The following is a 22870-nucleotide window of genomic DNA, read 5'->3' on the forward strand; positions in this document are numbered from 1 at the left end:
ACAGTTTGAACTGTACCTATTTGCATAATCTGAACACTAACATCTGATGTATTAGTGTATAAACTTAAACACATTGTTATCTATATTCTGCATGCATTGTAATGTCAAATTGGGTTTGGATTTCAGTATGCAAAGTGGTAAGGCAGGCTGGCAGGCTTGAGAGCAAAAATTGTTTCTCTCAGGTCAAGGAGAGCAACCATATAAATGGACATTATATGTGAATGCTCCCGGCTATAAAAGTTTGTTAATTGGTTCACTTTCTCTTATCTTCTCAGCGTGTAGTCACTACAACCTGTTCTTTTTTACATTTGGTACCATTCTAAATTCCCATTTTCCCCTCACCTTTCTCACATGTCCAATCTATCGCTACTGCTTCAGTCACTGACTTTGCTAATTTCCCCAATCTATTGTTTTACTGTGTTTTGTTTAGTTTAGATAACAAATTTCTGCTGTATCGCTTGCACAGCCTCCCTTTTGTCTCGCTTAATGAACTGCTCTGTGTGTTTGCTTTAATTCTGACGGCAAATATGCATTTCTGTGTGTCGAAGAGGCTCATTATAACTGAGCATGCTGACAGACACAATTTTCCTCCTTGCCAGACAATGATAATACTGTGTCTTACAGACATTGCCAAAACCTAGTTTTTATCTCTGCCAAAGGGAGGCTTCTAGTGAGTTTTGTTTTCTTTTTTTCTCTCTGTACGTCACAGAAAAGTCAACATATATATATAACTCACTTGGGTGAAAAGCATAGAAAGGTCAGTGCCATGGTGAAGTAATGACTTCCAGCATATAATGATTAAGGATTTCTGATAGGTTTCCATTGCTTTTCAGGCAGTCAGTCAATCACTCAGTCAATCAATTAATCAGTATCGCTGCAGGCATACACACGAGTATCTGTGCCAAGTGGGACTGAATATGGAAGTTTCAAGGTCAAAAACGGTTACGCCTCCTAGGGTGATTGAAAACGACCAAGCTAAGATCCTGTGGGACTTTCAGTTACAGATGGACAAACTCGTGATGAGTAACCAACTGGACATAGTAGTGGTGGACACACAGAGGAAGACAGCCATAGAGACAGATGTGGCTATACCAAGTGATAGCAACAACAGGATGAGGGATCTTGAGAAGCTTGAGAAATACCAAGGACTGAAAGAGGAATGAGAGAAGATAATGAGAGTAAGGCAAAAGTTGTCCCCATGGTAATCTGAGTACTTGGCGCAATGACCCCACACTTCATGAGTTGCTCCAGCAGATCCCAGCAACGACATCTGAGATATCTGTCTGGAAGAGTGCAATCTAGGAACAGCAACGCAAGACCCTCAAGCTCCTGAGCTTGAAGGATATAAGGATACCATATATCCTTGTATATAGCAATAATTTTGCAGTCCCTAGGATTGCACTTTTCTAGACAGAGCTCTCATTCCTGGGAACTGGAATGATTCCTACTGGAGCTTCTCACCCAGTTTTATGCTATCACATGTTATAGTTATATCTGTCACTACCACCTTCTTCCTCTGCTTGTCCACCACTACTATGTCTGGTTGGTTTGTCCAGTTTGTCCATCTGTATCCCACAGAAGCTCAGCATGGTCATTCTTAACCACTGTAGGGTGCGTATCCAATTTTGATCTATGTGCAGGATTGTCTCTGGGTTCTTGCCAAATGCAGGCTCTGCAAAGTGGTAGGCCCCAGCCTCTATTGATCTGCTCAGAGTAGACCCCAGCTTCTATTGTGCTGTAAAGATTACACATCTCTGGTTGGTAGTCTTTTTTCAATATCAGCCATTTCTATCCCGTCTTCTATTTGGCTGCTGTGCAGAGGCCTATCCTTCTATGATTGTTCCTCTTCTTGCTCCTCTTCTTTTTTGTGTTACTGCTGCCTGGGGTATTCACTAAGCACATGATCAGTTATGATCTTCTTTCTGATGCACTCATGGATCTTTGTTGTTTAATGGTGATGGATAGTGGTGTTGATACTCACTAGTTGCCAGCTTCTCTCCTCTTCTTAGCGTATAGTCTCAAGGTGCTGGTAGCTGGGATAGGCTCCAGCTCCCCTGCAACCCTCATAAGGAGAAGCAGAAAACAATGGCTGGATGGGATCCATGTGTGAAACACTGAGTCATAGAATTTTTTTAAGTCAATTCAATTCCTATCAGGGCCTCACTCATGTATTGAACCATGTGCCTGTTTATCTTATCTGCTATGATGCCTGACAGGAGCTTCCATGAGGTGCTAAGGCAGGTTATTGGTAGAATGATATTAATTGCTTCAGGGGACCGTTGGGGATCAGGACCATCCAGCCTTTATTTAGCCATTATAGGTGCGTCTTATCCATTAGCAGATGAGTACAGTTAGCTTCTTTGGAGAGCTGGTGTGAATCATCTCATTGGTTCAAATCCCAACTTGGGCATGTATCTAACAAAGGTTACCAGGGTAGGCCTTAAATGCTACTTACATAGCTTACATCAGAATATGATAAAAAAAAATAATAATACATATATATATAGCTAAAGCCATACCAGATTGGATGTTACCTGGATTACCAAGTTCCACATCAGTACATACAGGACCTACATATGAGAAGTGGTTACTGGAACAAAGAGGCATAAATGGACAAAAGATGAGAATTTGTAACCCCAGAGAATAGCGTTACATGAAGAGGATGTGGGGCCTATGCCTATGGACATGTCTTCTGAAAGAAAAATAACACTGATTCCAAAGGAAGGGAAAACACTGCAGGCTGGATGAAAAAAGAGTAAGGCAAAGCCGAAGAGAAAGAAAGCCAAATGCAGAAAGAGGAGGAAGGCATACAAGGAAACGTCGGTGAAAAAATCTACCAAAAGAAGAGGCTGCAGTAACTGCTACAGCGAAGAGGAAAACATATTTGAGAGAGGTGGGAATCAGAGATGTGATGAATAAAGAAGTGTACTGTAGCATAATAGAATCACAACCTTGGCAAGAACCTTTATCTTGTATCGAAATTCATGAACACCAGGAGGGAGCCTGTGAAATTATCACAGCGGCAGATAATTTACAGGATTTCTCCACTGATTTGACAAGAAGTGAGGCTCATGTAATCAACACAGGCTTCAAAAGTTTAATTTTACACAAAAAATATCAAGTTCTGCTCTCTTGTCAGACAAAGAATCCATGGAAAAAACCCCACAAAGAGACAATAATCATCTTTTACTGTGCATGAGTTGTCTTGAGAGTACAGAAGAAAGGAGAAAGAAAATTTGTAAAAAAGCAGAGATAAATTCAAAGGCAGCAGCAGGTAGAGGTGTGGAGGAAAGAGGGATATAAATAAGGTGAAAAGAAAGTGAGAGAGGAGAACAGAGCGGATTGATTGTTGCCCTGCAGCTCAGGAAGCAATCATGAAGCAGCAGCGTTCATGACCTCCTGCAGAAGGCTTTATTACTCTGCTTTATCTGCTGTTGAGAGGAAGCTTCCATGCTGCTGCTGAAGCAGCTCTTGACTGCAGTCTGCTGACGTGCCTGATGATCATGAACAGGATAGTTCTGGACAATTAAATGTCACCTTACCTTCTTACCATTCCCTAGTTCACCAACGACCTGTCTAGGGTTAGATTGTGTTTCAGAAACCGTTTTTCCGTTAGGAGCTTTTCCATTTTAGGGTTTCCAGGAGTGGATACATACCGCACCGCTAACACTAACCCAAATCCTGATATGCTCACTTCACTCCTGCATTATAGCCACCACAACGTTTTTTAAAGGCTAACAGATTCAAACTCGCTCTGTTAAATAGGCAGACACAAAAACAGATACAAATTTATGTCATCCAGCAAAACACTGTCAAAACTCTTTTTGCCTCCTATTAATGTAAGAAAGCCTTACAAGAACACAGCCTTGAACATATGCCTTAGTTTACACTGCATGCATACAATACTTTATTTGACATTAGAAAATATTTTCTTTATAAAAAAGATTTAATTTTTAGATTCAATAGTCACTTCAAGGCGCTTTATATTGTATGGTAGACCCTACAATAATACAGACAGAGAAAAACCCAACAATCATATGACCCCTATGAGCAAGCACTTTGGCGACAGTGGGAAGGAAAAACTCCCTTTTAACAGGAAGAAACCTCCAGCAGAACCAGGCTCAGGGAGGGGCGGGGCCATCTGGGGTTGGGGAGTTACTCATGCCAACAACCTAAACTGGAGCTTAATGTAGGTGCTCCATCACAACTATGCCCCTGATCACAATGTAAAACACACGAGTTATTTAGCAGCATTAATACAGCTGTAAACACCATTTATTTAAATCCATCTGCACCAGTCTCTTAACCACACTAACGCACACTTTAACTTTGTATCTGCTTCCTGGAAAGTTAATCAGTGTTTTTGGGGTGTTTGTTGACCACTCAAGTTTAGGCATACACACACTTTGTTAAAAACCAATTCTTACCTCCTAAGACCTAATTTAGTCTACAGTGGGGAATTTTTGCAGCACCTACAGTGTAACCTGGCATTTGTTTTTTTCCACTTCTTTGTGCATTCCCTCCTGGATAATTTCATTCTATGGATACTTTTCATTTGGGAGTCCTTGTATTGACACTGTAACGTGACACTTATTCTCTCACTGATGAATTGAAAAAACTGCAGCCAAAAAGTAGTAGGAGAGAGAATCAAACGAACCAATCACTGTGTGTACTGGAACATGTAGTTACATTTCTAGGGAAGTGCAGGTTACACCGTTGTGTCTCAGAGGGGTTTGTGCTCACGACTTAGCTTCGGGATAGATTTCTCACAGAAGCGTAAATGTCCAGTAACAATGGTGGCAACATTTAGATACTTCTGCTTTTGTTATAAAAACACAGCAGTGAAAACTCACGTGGCCGCAGTAGGTTGTTTTCATTAAACAAAATGTTTTGGGTCATCAAAAATCTTCTTGTGATACAGTTTTTATTTTTATTTTAGTCAAACAGTAATTTAAAATATTGTAGACAAAATATTGTCTGTGTACCTCATCATAATTTTTAAAAATTGCTGGAGACATTTGTTGTGTATGAAGGTGATGTTGGCTGTAATTTAAAATTAGAAATCCATTAACTATGGTCTATGTTTGACTTGATGAAAGCAGAGTATTTTGATTAATTTAACTTAAGGTAAAATTAACAAATACTTCAAAGGTTATATGCTTTGACCTCAAGCTCAACTCGTTAAGATATTCTGATGGGGCTCTGATGTCTGATGCTCTAAATTCTGCATAGCATATTTTGGAGGACATGCCATCCTGCCTCATTTCTGGCTTGGATCTAAGATATGAAAGCAGTTAAATGTAAAGATGAATATCAGCACAGATTGTTAACGCTTTTTCAACATCTTCCAGCCAAATATCAGAATCTGTTTCAACTTTAAAAAGTCCGTTATCAGTAAAAGCCTATTAGAACCTCACAGCTGGAGAGAGATTCTAATTGAGAGTCTCTTTACTTGCTCAGTCCTGGGGAGAAAAACACTCTTTGTTTTGAAGAGAGGTGACAGTAGGGGGAAGTAAGAGAAAGTGAGTAAAAGTGATGATTAATCAAAGCCAACATGTGTCCTTTGATGTCACAGTGTGGCGTTATAATCATTTTCAATGATCTGAAGCTAATGAATGACACTCCTGCACTTGTTTCAGAAGTGACAGTTAATAGCAGCTGAGTCTCTTGGCAGCAGTTAGAAAATAGTCCAGGACATTCCTTTCTCTCTCTTCCATGTCACACTATCTTTTTGTTTCCTTTTTGCTTCCCTCCTCTTTCATTTTGTCCCATTTTCCCTTCCCTCTTGCCTCTTTCTCTTTGGGAACATGATAGGTTACTTTGACACTTCAAGGTGCCAACTTAAAAAGCTGCTACGGTTTATAATTTTATAATGAAAGTATATCAAATGACCAGTGTAAAAGACTTTGCTGATAGGAACAAGCTCACAGAGACTTACAAAACAACTCCTCTAGTCTGATAAAATGCTTTAGTATCACGCTTTTGATAAGACAGTCAAATATTCCTACACTTACTGTTTGGGACAAGATCAGTTAAATTAATTATCCATAGTAAAAGTCAACTGTTGATTTATTTTAGGTTGCATCATGTCAAACAAACAGCCAAGTGCCAACATTTGTTCTGAACTACAACAAAGCAGGCCAGCCCTCACATGAGCTGACCAAGCATCAGAATTGTGATACTGGAGGTGAACATCAATCACGTCAGGATCGATCCTCAGCTTGAGGCGTCACAACGGGACTTAACTAACCAATGGATGAAGTTGCAACGGCTGAGACTATGTAAACTGAAAAGCTGGAAAGTAAGACAGATGACAGTTGCACAGTTGTGCAGAACTGTGATATATGTTCTGTGGTACCAGTAGACTTACAAATGCAACACTGTTTAAACAAGCAGTAGACAAGTTAAACTTCCTTTGCAGCTGCTTTACTCTATTTATTTACTTGCAGCAACCTTAGCTCTGACATCCAGCAGCAACAACTTCTCAGAGAATTGTAATCGGACACTAAAATCACAATCATGGGGTCTCACATAAGGAAGATAGTGTGACCTATACTGTAAATATTTTCAGCTGTTGGGAAATTATCTATTGAAACACCCCCCATATATGTGCTTTGTATGTGGTTCTCCAAAGGTTGATTTTGTTCATCTGGACATAGCGTTTTGTGGGAGAAACGTTTCGTCACTCATCCAGGTGACTTCTTCAGTCTCAGCTGACTGCAGCTCCCCCCCCGCCCCGACACAAACAGAGTAACATAGTGTACGCTGTTAAGTGCCAGGAGGATTGCCAGGATTTATACATCGGGGAAACCAAACAGTCTCTGGCAAATGAGATGGAGTCTATTTACACCTACAGGCCAGTGGACACTCTTTCAAGGATGAGGATGTAACATCCTGGACAGGGAGGAACGCTGGTTTGAGGGCGGAGTCAAGGAGGCCATTTACGTGAAAAGGGAAAGACCATCTCTGAATGGAGGAGGGGGCCTAAGGGTACATCTGTCACCATCTTACAATGCTGTGATTGCAGCCATTCCCAAACTCTCTGTGAATGGTACTCATGGCCATTGATCAGTGGTTGTTGATCAATGGTCATGAGAATTTGCATAATTATGATTAAGGAACTGACCTCCCAGCCCATTGTTCCTCATTATGCAAATGTACTGTTTATAAGATTTGGGGAAACCTGCAGTCAGCTGAGACTGAAGAAGTTACTTGGATGAGTGACGAAACGTTTCTCCCACAAAACGCTACGTCCAGATGAACAGAATCAACTTTTGGAGATTTATTTTCCTGGATGATTGAGAATGCATCAAGACGTTTGTATGTGGTTGAAATTAAAAACATTTATTGGTAAGCTTAACAATCAGGAAAAAGTAGCCACAACACTGTTATGTCTTAATTTTACACAAAGAAATGGTCAGAAATATCAAAAAGAGTAAAAAAAAAACACAAGGGTCAATGAGCAGTATCGATATCCATCAATCGATAAATCCAATGATACCAATGGTAACCTGCAAGGAAAGGCTACTACTCACACTTGACAAATTGACATTGTGGGTAATATTGTTCACAGCTCAGTGCCACATGAAATGAAAATAAGTTTTGGTTATCATAGACCCTGATTAATAGACCATACACATAGAGAATATGTGTATGGTCAATGTTAAGACTAGCTTATGCAGAGTCTTCATGTTTGTAGATGAACCAATTAGTCTGTTTTTTTCTCCCATATTAAAATTTAATTCATCCTGAGGAACAAGAGTAAAACCACACTTCTTAAAGAATAACTTGGTGGCATTAAAAAATATTAATCCTATGCATTTTATAGTTTCCAACATAGTTTCTGTCAAGGATGATGACATTGCTATGTAATTGCTGGCTGCCAACTGTGTGGTTTCTTACCTCTAAAGTGTTAAGAAACTACAGCAGTCAGAAGATCTGTAAACAAGCCAAAAGAAGCAGAGCTATTTGATATTCTGAGGCATGTCTCCATAAGTATCAAGTCTCGAGAAAGCAGGTCTTAGGTCGAGCACTAATCCTCAATGGAAGCCCAGGGGAGGTTAGAAGAGTTCACCGAAGAGTCCACTTTGCACAGCACTTGGACACTCTTGGCGTTATTAATATTTTTTTTATTTACAAACCCATAATCTCACATTATTCTGGCCTTGATAGAATCCGGGCCAGAATCATTTGTTTGTCTGTGCTGAGCCCTGGCTGTAAAAAGCTCCACCCACCCACATACTGCACAAACTTGTTTTGAGAGGGGCAGCCAATCAGATGAGCATTCACTTAATTAGAAGGGAGATAAAACAGCTTGTAAAAGTTATAATGAACCAAGAATTATGCATGGATAAGAAAAATATGAAGTTGAAAGTTAATAGGGAGCCTATAACTGACGATTCTGGAGATCCCTTTGAAAATGTATTTCTGGGGGTGTTATCCTCTAATTAAATTTTTAAAAAAGGGAATTACTGATATCCATATTTGGTGATTCCACTTCCATTGTACTTAAATTCACTGCCAGTGTAATATACAGCATGTCCTAGATGTATAGAAAATTAGAAGCTTATCTGCTGAGTTTGTATATGGAGCTCTCGGCTGCTGGAATCTTGTTGTTCTTGTGTAGCAGGAGGGCTGTGATGAAAATATGATTTTTATTTTGAATATTTCTCAGGGGAGCTGGCTTGTCAGTTTGATCTAGAGGGAAATTGTGTCATTCATGAAACAAAATGTTTACTCTTGCCTTGTTTCAGCGCTGACATTTCCTGGCACCCACCATCTCCGCCTTCACTTTCATCCTCTCTTCATAACCCCTGCCTCATTGCCCAGACTGTGATGTACGGAGCTTCATTAAAGACTCTCCTTCGCTCCCAGATGTCTCTACAATGAGACATCGGCAGTAAAGAACCTATTTGTATCCATGCTAATGAGGCTGAGTGAGTCCATCCCTCCTGGTGAGCATGCAAGCACGCACTCATGAACACCCACAAGCCCCTGAACCCGCCCCCCCCTGTAGAGAGTCTATAGACCGAGGGAATATAATATTCTCTTTTTTCTCCATATCAGGCCTGTCGGAGGCTCTCCTCATTGGTATTTACTTTAGTGGAGGCTTTTCAAATTGAGAGCATTATCTGCTGGTGATGGAGCTATAATTACAGGGCCTCAGCACTCCCTCTAGAGAGAACCCTGCATCGTTTCATCATTACTACAAGACAAGAGACTGGCAATGTGCATGAGCGAAAAAGCTAAAATACAACGAAAAAAAGCACCAATGGAAGGTTGGGCTGTATTAATGGTATATTCTTTTCAATTAAATGCATAGTTTAGAGCTGTGTAACGTTAGAATGGATCCACAATTAAGTGCTATTAGAGAAAGGAGTAGTGCAGATTGGGTCTCAGCTTCAGTGCCAGATGTGGCCCAGTTTCTTTTTTTTAATCACTTATTCAGATTTTTTTTTCTCTCTACAGCAATCAGTTCCTTTTAAAGGAAAGTTCTGCAAGCTGAAAACATTTTGGAATTTCTGGAATGGACCCACGGAAAACATGATGCGCATTCATACATTTTCAAAGAACACAGATAGACGATCCGAGGGAGCCCCAAGCACAACCAGATCAGAGCAGCACAGGCCTGTGGATAATTAGAGCAGTTTCAAAACCCACTCAACCTGAACAGACCCCGACAAAGAAGGAAAACAAACATGTCCTATCAGTTAATCGATCGAGCTGTTGTGTGAAAGAGCAGCAGCGTTTGCTGTACGAGTGCCAGCGCGATCTAAAATAACACATTTATATGCTTCAAAAAAAAAAAAAAAATCAAGTCCAATTTCCATAAAAGCTATTAGGAATAAAAGATAATGAGGTGGCTCATGATCGAGTCCCTTAGGATTTGTACCGATACAAAGGTTTGACATCAGCAGCAGTAAAAAGAGACCCAATCCAACTCAGTTACACAGATTTGAATGAAGCAGAGATAAAAGTTACTGGTAAAAAACTGATCGTCCTCTGTCTTTATTTATTTATTTGTTTTAAACCAGCTAACATTCATGTACTGATTTTGGTGATTTTTTTTTTTAAATTAAAAATGACAACCTTGATTAGCAAGGTTGCATCGAGTGTATGGGTGAATTGTAGAGACTCGTATCTGCTAATTAGTGCAAAATAAAATGTGTAAATATGACTCATCAAAACTAAAAAGGCCTCTCGAGTAATATGCCAGTACTAAATCACTGCAGAGAAAGCCGTGTTAGTTCACTGCAGTAAAAAAAGGCAGAATCATGGTCAAAAAGTCAAGTTCAGAAGAGAATCAAACTGCCTAAAGTGATGCCTACTAGTTGCACCTGCCTGTGTCAAAGTATCCACACCTCTTAATAATATCTAACTTTTATCCTTAATGCACATAGATGATTGGTATGATGGGGTAAATTAGACAAGACCAACAACATTTTTCTAAACATTCATTTCAGCTAGAAAGTTTAACAGTCTAAAAGCTCGCCTCCAGTTGGTTATTAAAAGAACTGCTGTTTTTTCCTCAGTGGTTTCATTTCTCAGCCCTGAAGGCTGATCAGAACCACAGAAGGTTAATGTTTTGGTAATTTTACATGAACATACAGGGAGTGCAGAATTATTAGGCAAATGAGTATTTTGTCCACATCATCCTCTTCATGCATGTTGTCTTACCCCAAGCTGTATAGGCTCGAAAGCCTACTACCAATTAAGCATATTAGGTGATGTGCATCTCTGTAATGAGAAGGGGTGTGGTCTAATGACATCAACACCCTATATCAGGTGGGCATAATTATTAGGCAACGTCCTTTCCTTTGGCAAAATGGGTCAAAAGAAGGACTTGACAGGCTCAGAAAAGTCAAAAATAGTGAGATATCTTGCAGAGGGATGCAGCAGTCTCAAAATTGCAAAGCTTCTGAAGCGTGATCATCGAACAATCAAGCGTTTCATTCAAAATAGTCAACAGGGTCGCAAGAAGCGTGTGGAAAAACCAAGGCGCAAAATAACTGCCCATGAACTGAGAAAAGTCAAGCGTGCAGCTGCCAAGATGCCACTTGCCACCAGTTTGGCCATATTTCAGAGCTGCAACATCACTGGAGTGCCCAAAAGCACAAGGTGTGCAATACTCAGAGACATGGCCAAGGTAAGAAAGGCTGAAAGACGACCACCACTGAACAAGACACACAAGCTGAAACGTCAAGACTGGGCCAAGAAATATCTCAAGACTGGTTTTTCTAAGGTTTTATGGACTGATGAAATGAGAGTGAGTCTTGATGGGCCAGATGGATGGGCCCGTGGCTGGATTGGTAAAGGGCAGAGAGCTCCAGTCCGACTCAGACGCCAGCAAGGTGGAGGTGGAGTACTGGTTTGGGCTGGTAGCTTGTGGGGCCTTTTCGGGTTGAGGATGGAGTCAAGCTCAACTCCCAGTCCTACTGCCATTTTCTGGAAGACACCTTCTTCAAGCAGTGGTACAGGAAGAAGTCTGCATCCTTCAAGAAAAACATGATTTTCATGCAGGACAATGCTCCATCACACGCGTCCAAGTACTCCACAGCGTGGCTGGCAAGAAAGGGTATAAAAGAAGAAAAACTAATGACATGGCCACCTTGTTCACCTGATCTGAACCCCATTGAGAACCTGTGGTCCATCATCAAATGTGAGATTTACAAGGAGGGAAAACAGTACACCTCTCTGAACAGTGTCTGGGAGGCTGTGGTTGCTGCTGCACGCAATGTTGATGGTGAACAGATCAAAACACTGACAGAATCCATGGATGGCAGGCTTTTGAGTGTCCTTGCAAAGAAAGGTGGCTATATTGGTCGCTGATTTGTTTTTGTTTTGTTTTTGAATGTCAGAAATGTATATTTGTGAATGTGGAGATGTTATATTGGTTTCACTGGTAAAAATAAATAATTGAAATGGGTATATATTTGTTTTTTGTTAAGTTGCCTAATAATTATGCACAGTAATAGTCACCTGCACACACAGATATCCCCCTAAAATAGCTAAAACTAAAAACAAACTAGAAACTACTTCCACAAACATTCAGCTTTGATATTAACGAGTTTTTTGGGTTCATTGAGAACATGGTTGTTGTTCAATAATAACATTATTCCTCAAAAATACAACTTGCCTAATAATTCTGCACTCCCTGTATGAAGATAATTCCTTATTTTACATGACGACAAGATATATAAATAAAAAGAAAACTCAGGAACAGAAATAAACTGAACAACACAAAAGTCCACACGATGAGTTTCACTCCCGATCAATCAGTACAAAAAGTACAACATCTGCATCAAACAACTACCACAATTGACTTTCCAATAGACACATGGTTGTTAAAAATGAGTTTCAAAAAGGTTCCAAACCTTAATAAAAGGAGTGCATGTTCCTTTAAATACTAAAGTACAACCCAGGGACATTTGTTAAGTTATTTCATTTTAAAAGAAGTATTGTATTCATAAATATACACTGATTAGTGTGTAATTATGTCTTCAAAAAAGTTGATGTGTCCTTATAAACATAGTATCATCTCATCTTAGCCTCAACTCCTGAACTGAAGTCTAACACTAACTCATGAAAACATTCATAAACATGCTGATTTATTCCCAATATATTAAAATTACTTATTGTCAGCAGATTAAGACATGCTCTCCTTCCATCTCCAAACAGCCAACAACGAGCAGGCTAAACAACAGCAACAGGCTATAAGCTAACATTATGCCAGCTAATGTTAGCTTCAAGTGACGTGTCCTAAAACTGTCCACAAGTTCACTCTGATAAACATTTTTATTATACTCTCACATCACATGAGAGGCAACTGTCCGAGTCTAACAGCATTAGATCTTCTTTTTGCAAACGTTGGCTAACAACAGCTAATACTAACAAAAAGTGCAGTGCTTACCCAATGATTGTAGAAAACATGGATGACGCAACAGCACCTCCTCACATTGTTCAAAAATTAAGCCAAAATATCCCGCTTGTGGAGGCTGCCATCTTGTATTTTTGGAGCCAGAGTCTGCGCAGTAGTGTCTTGAGGTGGAGCGACTGTGCACGCTCCCGCCCACACACCCGCTGGATGTGACAGCAAACACGCCCCCTACACCTTTTACGTAGCCTGGCTGCTCCAGTTTATTTGCTGATGGGTTTACTGCGACTGACGACTCATTCAATCAAGGTAAATACAACCACGTCACTGTTATAAAAAAGACACACAGCTTATTATCTTACAAGCTCTAAGTTCTACAACATCTAAAATCACCCTGTTGTTAATTCGTTTGCTAGATTAGCTGCTAGCATACGCAACGTGTTGGAGGCTTGTTGCCACCTAGTTAGCGATGCTACACAGCTGTTATTCTCATAGTCTGTATTATTGAATGATTCAGCGCTCCTTAGGTCTTGTTATCCATTTTTAGACAGCGATAAGATCAGCTGCACACTCCACAGAGGCCCAGAGTTACTGTTAATATCAGAAATGTAATGCTGTCCTTAGAGATTTTAACATTTAAGACTGTGAGTGTAATGGATCTGAAACTGTTTAAATCTTCAGAGCCATCTACATCCTGTTAACATGGAAACTTTAAAAACAGCAGCAGAAGGTTTCAGTAGTGTAGACTAATTTGTTCTTTTCATTTAATAATAGAGTCTACCCACATAGCAAAATTGGTATGGCCCAGATCCGACCCACACAATGTGCTTACACATGGCCCACATACCGCAAAGAACGACGGCCCTTTGGTGACCCCGATCTGGTTTGTCAGATGTGGCCCACACATGGGCCAGCACAAGGCCAGTTGCAGACACACTGGTGGTCCTGTGCTGGCCCATGTGTGGATTACCTCTGGCAAACCATATCTGGGCCACCAGAGGGCTGTCATTCTTTGCGGTATTTGGGCCACCTGTAAGTGGTGTGCAGCCAGTTGTAGACACACTGCTGGCCCTGTGCTGGCCCAGAACAATTTCAGCTGTGGCCCCAGATGTCAGCTTAATGTGTACCTTAATCAAGCCATGTAATAACAACATGTGCCAGAACATGCAAAAGTAACAACATGAGGAAACTCTGTTCAGCTTGATGCCGGACCCAGGGAAGACCTGTTTTCTATGGGCCTGGGCCACATACACCAAACTATAATCGGGCCAGATATAGCATGCAATCACATAGACAGTGCCCTCTATGCCAGGCCTGGCCCATATCTGGACAACATACGTCTTATCATGCCAGAAGTCAGCCAGCAGTGCCGGCTAGTGATGGTAAATTTGATTCTTTTTACTGAATCGAGTTTTAACCCTCCTGCCTTCTTGGGACCTTTTTGTGCCACTGCTATGTGTTAAATGGCTGCCATTTCCACTGTGTTCAGTGGAATATAACCAAACTTGCCACAGGATAGTTTTTACCTGTCAATGTTAATATTCCAGTGTGAATTCCTTAAATCAGCCTAAAATGGCTGAGCAGCAGAAATCCCCACACCCATCACCCTGGGGACCATTTTCTGCCCATTGACTTCCATTATAAACGCTATTTTTCAACCCCAAATTATCATCATATGATTTTATTTTTTCTTCTTTTCTTGGATGTCAATGAAGACTCAGGGCCTTGAAGTTTTAATTTTTAAATTGCAAAAAAAATGCAAAAAAAATAATGGCAGGTCAAAATGTATGTTGGTGCCAATCTTTGGTCCATCTAAAGGCCTACTTATAATGACAATCACATATTACTTCAACTGGTTTTTTGTGGAAATATTTAGTTTCGTTTTTTGGTTTTTGGGGCTTATAACACAGGGCGCTCATGTAATAACACTGGGATTTGAAGGGTTAAAACAACGAAAATATAATTAAAACTTTACATGAATATTTCAGGGAGAAGTAGTTTTACAAGGTTGGCTAATTTAAAGTGGAATAAAATATGGATATATGGTCTTTTTATGGCGTGGCTGAGAATGGTCCCTAGGGTGATGGGTGTGAGTTTTTTAAAGGATGGCAGGAGGGTTAATGAGTCACTCACCAAAGTGAATCGGATTTTTGAGTCATTTGATTCACCAGGGAGTGCAAAAAATTTACATTTTCACTCAAACTTAATTTGTTTCTTTTCATGTAAATCCCCCTGCTAAGATGAATGATTCTAAAAAAAACAACAACTATTTTATAGCGCAAAAAAGAGCAAAAACATTTCTAAAATTAAGCAATTTCCTATCAAAATTGCTTAATAAACATTTATTTTGTTTATTTTTATTTTATTAGTATTTTCCTTAAATGTGTTAAATATATATTTTCTCATCTAAATGTCCACTGAGCTGTGAGCCAGGGGGCGGTAATGTGCCTTAACATTGGTTGCCAACCAAGAAGAAGAAGAAGCTGTGATCCAGGAGGGAGGGGGTGAGCGAGTGAGTGATTCGTTCGTTCACTCTATGATTCAGCACAGGAGGGAGGGGGTGAGCGACTCAGGGTTTTTTCTTCCAGTTCAGAGCAGAAATGCTTTTGTTAAGAAACTGGCTGTTGTTTCCCCCCCACAATTTTAATTATAAGCTAGATATATTTCTACTAAGTGAATTAGTTTGCTAACAGAAACAGGGATGAGTCAGTGAGTCAGTTGGGCTTGTGAATCATGATTCACGAGTCAGTAAAGTGATTCTCGAGTAATGAACGATTCGTTCACGAATCGAACATCACTAGTGCCGGTTTGATACCAGATCCAGGCCAGACCTGCTTGCTATGTGGGATATATTATATCAACAGCTACATTCACCCTGGGGAGAAACTAGTGAGGGAGACCATGAGGACTAAGCTGGGTTTCTGGGTCCAGAGATTTGGAGAAACTTCTTCCCTTTCTTTCAAGATGAAAAAAAATGCTCACCTTAGCTAGCTAGGTCTCAGGACCTAGTTAAGGACAGTAGTTACGGATTAGCTTACAAACACGTTTAACTTACCTGAACAGAGATATGCAAGTTTCTCCGTGACTGCAGCTGCCAGTCAAAGCTGCTATGATGACGTTACACCCCAATTTAACATCCCCGCAGTAAGAATTAGAATCAAACTTATGGGAAAGGAGACCCCTTGGACATAAATCAGTGTGATGAAAACTATTGATAACAAAAGAAAGAATCTTGGGGAAAAAATTATCTGAGGAGAATTAATTTATTTTAGTCTGACCCCAGTCCCATCCTCTAACATGGAGGAGGCGGGTTTTATGATCTATACTTCAGCCAGACACCAGGGGGCGATAGAGACGTTTTGGCTTCACTTTTGGGGAGCTGTCGCGTCACCCATGTTTTCTACAGTCATTGTGCTTACCGATAGAACAGTGCAGAGTTTGCTCCACAGCTCACCTCAGTATCACTGATATCGGACAGAAGTAATCTACGACGAGTCATTTGACATAGTATTGTCATGTGTCACTGTGGCCCCATCATTTTTTAAATATATTTTTCTACACTGCCAATTAAAGTGGAAGGGTCTGTACCAGTGCAGTGGTACAGAAACAAGTGTTATTACATCCAAAACTACTCTTTTCCAAATGTATTGTTGTTAACATCTCACATAGTGATGCCAGCTCTGTAACAATACCCCCACAACTGTAAGTGACTGATGTTTTACTGCTGCTTTTTTACAGATTTTTAAGTCTTCACTTAATCAGCATGAAATGTGGGTATTGAGCACTCTACCACTGAAAGCAATTCAAACTGTCCTCCATAAAAAATGACAGATAATATTATCATCTTCACTCTACTTTCATGTCTTTATGGGCTAAAAGCATAAAGCAAAAGGCACTAAAGACATTAGCTCGGACACTAAAGGACAGGAAATGTGCTTAACAAGAATACTCTCTAAGAAGTATAATGTGTATTAAAAATTGTATAACTAGCCTTGTGAGCCCTGAGAGCTCACGTGGAAATAAAATAGTCGACTTCAGAAAAGCTGATTTCCGGACAGTGAAAAAAGAAATGAGTAAGGATGAGAAAGAAGAGAAAACGTTCAATAAACAATGTGGCAGGAGAAAATCAATTTTTATGTGCTTGAGTTTATAGATAGATTGTGCTTTGTGTCTGTAAATGGTGCTCTGAAGCACATCACTGCATGGTTATCAGGCCTTGAAAAAAACAAAAACAAACAAACAAAAAAAAACAAAGCAAAAGACATAAAACCACCAGCTGTCCCAAAAAAGGATCCAGGGTGCATCTGGTTCACATAAAAGCATGTGGCTTCAATCACTGTTATGGTTCAATTTCCTTCTTTGTCTCTATAGAGCTCCTCACTAGTTGGAATAACATGTGTCTTTCCAAGGTGATATTTTAACTTTACCTACAGCTTAAACACTGCTGTTGTAAACTGATCTGTATCACTGATTGAACACTTTAAAGGGGATTTTGCTTAATTGTGTTGGAGGAGATCCAGGTGGAGCTTTCAGAGACTTAGATATCAGGAAAAAGGGAGAGTAAATCCTAACTGGGAAAATAGTTTGAGTTTACTTGTATGCCAATCCTAAATAACCTCTGAGCAGCAGATTCCACTTAATGTCTTTGTCTTATACCTTATAGACACGTGGCCACACAAGTTTTGATGCTAATTTTACACTACGCTGTCTTCATTTGGTTTACAAACTTGGTTTTAAAACACATTAATGGCAAAATACTGATTTGGAGTGATTGGTCAAAAGCAGGAGTCTCATGTGAGGTCCACTTTAGTGTTCAAGCAGTGCAAAAAAACAAACAAAGAAGAAAACACAAACAAATATTTCTAAAAATGTAGTGTTTGTGTTTGTGCTCTTTGCTCATATTGCCTCCCTATTAAATCATTTTTTGATTTTTATAGAACTTATTGTAACATTGAACTCAACAACAAACAAAGTCTCCTAACAAAAAAACCTAATTCAAGCGCCAAACTGGGGCGGAGGTAGGGGTGGCGTGGGCAGCAAGTGGACCCCGGGCCACGGTTTGAGACCCCTGGTCAAAAGGATACGTCATCCCATTCAACATAAATGGCTTGAGAAAAATACATCAACCATTTGGTGAGATTTCTGACAGAATTAGTTGCAGCTTTCACCTCCTGCAAGCACCTGAGAGAATTTAAAGGATTTGTTCTTTAGAAGTCAGGAATGCCTGTGATCAATTTCTTAACAGTCCTTCAAAGATATTTATTAATTTCAAATCTAGATGGAATTAATGGATAAACTATGGGAGGTTAGTTAGAGCCAAGCCACTAACATGGCTGAGAACTTTGTTGAGTGTGTACTGTGGGGCTTTAGTGTTGTGAAGGTGCAGTGTGAATCATTTTTAAACATCACTTTATCACTGTCAAATTACAGTGTTATCCTGCTGCATTTACTACGAGGAAATGGTGCCACAGCAGAGAGATTTGCAGTGTCTGTCTCACACTCTTATAGTATTGTAACACTACTGTTTGCACAAATTATCACCACATCCCCTATAAACCCTGTTTATGGGTTGGATACTAAGTGTAAAATAAGGAGGGGATGTTTTTCTCATTTTCATTCTCATTATTTTAATATGGCATTATTAGTTCATCAGAAGTATATAACCAGCTTTGCATTAAACATAAATTGAAGTTTTTGACCTTACATTATCTTTTGCATTTTACAGTGATGGCTATAATTTCAGTTTGATCTTTTTCCTTGCAGGTACTAGAATAATAACATGATTTTCCATTGCAGATGTAACCCTGATCATTCCATACACATTGCAGTTTGTTGCTTATTCTAGAGTTGTGCTCAAGTTAATTAAAGGTTAAAAGCTACAGCCAGCGCGAGTCTGGCTGATCTATGGAGGGCAAAGGCTTTGAGCTTGGAAGGCCGCACGCGCTTACACAGCACTTATAAGATGTTATTCTTGGTGATTTTGTGCTTAGTCATGTTTTAATATGTTTTAAGTAGAAGTAGCTGATCCAGCAATATTCAGTTAATATTATATACTTGATTTAGAGCAATACACACTGATGGTCTTAATAAATGAAAGAGTCCTTGTAGCTGCCATGTTGTGTCTTAGCAGGGTACAGACGGTTCCAGGAGACCGGGGCAGTCAGCGTCTGCCCTCGGGAAGGAGACAATGTTATTCTTTGTGTTAAATAAAATTGTCAACATTGATTGTATTACACCTGTCACTACGCATGAAGGGGCGTTCTAATACCCTGATTTCATAAAACTATGGTGATGTGTTTTTTGAGACGAGATCTGAGACTGTCTGCATACAGTGTCCATCTCCCACGTGTGTGATCATTAAATCATCGTTTGACTCAACCCGACCGGACCAGTGTTGTTATTGTGGGTTTTTCCTCTGGTGTCCATCCCCAATATTTTGAACCTTAACATAATTTTTAGCACCTAATATTTCTCTGTGCTCCTGTGTTCAATACTGAAGTTCCACTGAAATTAATAACCAGATCTACAATACGTTAAATTTATTAAAAAGTGCCCTCAAAGTATATAACCAGGACTGTGCTTTTAAAGTGTGCTGTTTCATTTACAGTACTAAGGCCCATTAGTTTCTTAGATACACTGGCACAGATGAGTGAGATTATGCAGGGATTGGATTTGACATGAATGTATTTGAACATCTTAGAAAATTCTTCTTCATTTAACACCTTGCCTTTCCAAAAATGTGCTATTTTACTGTCTCTATATATATTCGTTTTTCTTTCTTTTTTTTATCTGTTCAGGCATTCAAAAACTGTGGGATGTAGTACTGATTATCTGCAGATTGTGCTGACCGCCTACTGTGCAGGGAGATTTACAGTATACCAACCTAGAAAACAGCCACATTCACACATCAATGCTGTTCTTACAGAGAGCTTCAGTCTGTCACACAATCTGCAGTGTTTGCATGGAGAGACAATTATTCCCTCACTTCAGCCTTTAAGCTGGACATACCTGTATGACTTTATAATTGTATTTTTGGGAGATTACACCCATAGCTAACTGATCTTGTTGCTAACCCCATAAGCCCAATACATTATGAATTTGTATGTTTTTTAAATTATATCTGCCCCAGTTATATCACTTTAAACCATGTAATGTTTTCTCAGCACCAACTGTTTCTTTCCTTGTAATTAGAGTGTGTACACACACACACACACACACACACACGGAAATTCTAATCTTTCCTGTTCTCTAAGGCAGTGTTTCCCAACCACTGTGCTGCAGCACAGTGTGCCATGGAAGATTATCTGGTTTCACCTGATTAGTACTCTAAGCGTAGCGGGGAGAACAATTACATTCTCTTCCACTAGAGGGCATTACAACTACCTAAATGTGTTCCCAACTGCCAGTAAAACAGAAGAAGATGAAGAAAAAATTACATAAAAGTCATGCTGTGAGGCGACGCAGCGTGCAATAGCAATAGATAAATATTTGAAAAGAGAAAGTAGTCAGTCTGACCTGGGTCCTGGAGAAAACTCCGACCCAGATCAAGGCCCTAGCATGAGGTCAGAGGAAAGCAAAATAGGTATACTGGGGACAAACTGAGCCAATTCCACTATACCTGATGCGCAGGGTTAAATGATCAATTTACTTTCTGTGACATTTTAGTTTGGTGGTGTGGCCTGTGATTTTTCTAACGAGAAATATGAGCCGTGGCTCCAAAAGGTTGTGAAACACTGCTCTAGGAACCACATCAACACACACAGTGCTTCCAAGCATTTAGTATTTTCTTTTTATTTGAATAAAAAGTGCATATATAAAAAAGGGTTAAGGGCAGTTAAGCATGGGTTTATCCGGGATTTTGTTTTCAATAAGGTGGCACAGTACGACTATGAAACATCCAGGGACAGCCACTGGAAATCATAATGTTTAAACTGAAGACATAGACATGAAGATAGACATAGAAAACAATTGACAAGAGTTTGTTTTGCACTGAGCAAATTTTTTTTTAAAAAGCAGCAAAATGGATATTTAGACTACGTAGGATTTTCAAGCAGAGTGGAGCCGCTGATTTAAAGGGTTTAAGATGCTTTCTGGAATAATACACAGGAGACAGAATGCAGTGAAGCTTTGTCTCCTGCCAGCATATTTCTCATAACTTGTAACATGAGAGATTGTTCAGGACCTGTTGGCTTCTACAGGGCAGTACGATATAGTTCTGCAAAAGTCCAAAACACATGATGAATCTATTGCCAAAATAGCTCTGACTGCATGTTACTATTGTGTGGTTTACATTGTGAAAGAGTGTATTTTAACCCAAACCATGGGGTTTTCCTCTAATAACTTAACCAGGTAGTTTTAGTGCCTACATCTAAACATATAATTTAATATCTATTTTAATATCTAAATGTAAGTAAACAGGATAAAATAAAGGACATTTTACAATGATCTCTAATGGGCAAAGATGATGAATCCAGGAACAAAAATACCAAACAAAAACATGGGGTATACAAATCCAATGTCCCGATAAGGACCAAGGGCATAGACACAAACTAAATACACAGAAGGAGAGAAGGCTAATAGGGAATTAGTGAACTTAATCAGATATTAATGAGGGCAAAAGAACAAAGGAGGGACATAAAAACACAGAAAACCACACGAGGATCTAACCTTCAAAATAATACATGAGGTAGCAGGACCAAACTAAAAATGGCAAAGAGAGAGGAAGAAAGAAGGTACAGGAAACAGAAAAAACATTTAACAAAACTAGGAGAACAATAAAAATCTACGAATTAGAGATTAAACACACAAAGGAAAAGAAAAACTGTGGGCAACAAAAAGACCAAGAAACAATATGTCGTACAAACAGAATGGACCAACAACCTTGAGGTCAAAGACCATAAAATGATATGGACCCACCTAAACAAATTCATTGCTATAAAACATACAGATCCATATACTATTCAGAATGAAGCATGGCTACAACTGTTCTCACAAATAGTACTAGATGGATTATCTGAATAACCATGACTTTGGGAATATAATATCAGAAATCACATAAAAGTATTATACATTTTTGGCACACATGTGCCTTTCATTACACAGGATAAAAGCTTGGGGACACCGCTGGACAGGAATAATGGCACCAGAAATTCACGATTCATTGAAAACTCTTTTCCTTAAACTGTGAATAATGGTATTAAATTTATTATTAACCTCCTAAAATGGTAATTATTCTCAGTATAAAGAAGTGGAGAAATACTGAACAGGAACTAGAAGTACATATTTTCCAAATGAATTCATTATCATGTTCAGGTGCAACATTTGCACATCAAACCACCAGCTGATTCGGAAAATGAATTGAAATTCTAAATGCATCAGAGACCTGTGACACAGATATGCCTGTTGAGTTTCATCCGTAGGGGATAGAAATAGATATAAAGATATAAAAGGCTGTTGACTCATCCTGACTACTGTGCTCTATGATTTTCTGCAGCAATATTAAAAGAATCAACAAGAATTTCTGTTTTAAGATAGGAGCACAGTACTTTGGCTTACAGCAGAACTTCACTTCAGTTGAAGATGCTTTTTAGTATTTTCATAGAAAGCCAGTTACCACATGCTGTTTTGACAAGAAATATTGTAGAACACTTTTACTATCACTGCTCTTCAGCTTTGAAGACATTTCAGAAGCTTTGATCTTATAAAGTTTTCCACTTAAAAAAACCCCTAGAATTTTTAGAATACCAAAGTTGTGAAACACTGTACCAGCAGATGAGGGTTGATCTCAATAAATGAGGCACATGTGCTGCTGTGATGCCCAGTTCCTGGTGGTTAGTTCATCACATTCTACTCCCAGCTACTGACTTGCATGTGAATTTTGAATTTTCTGTAGTGAATAGCAGAGAAAATATTTCACCTAAATGTTAACATTGTGTCAATAATGGAGCTGTAGGGATGAACTGTGAGCTAATTAAACATCCTGTGAGTGTTTGGAAA

The sequence above is a fragment of the Rhamphochromis sp. 'chilingali' genome (assembly GCF_963969265.1).
Source record: "Rhamphochromis sp. 'chilingali' genome assembly, chromosome: 18".
In the NCBI taxonomy this organism is placed as follows: Eukaryota; Metazoa; Chordata; class Actinopteri; order Cichliformes; family Cichlidae; genus Rhamphochromis; species Rhamphochromis sp. 'chilingali'.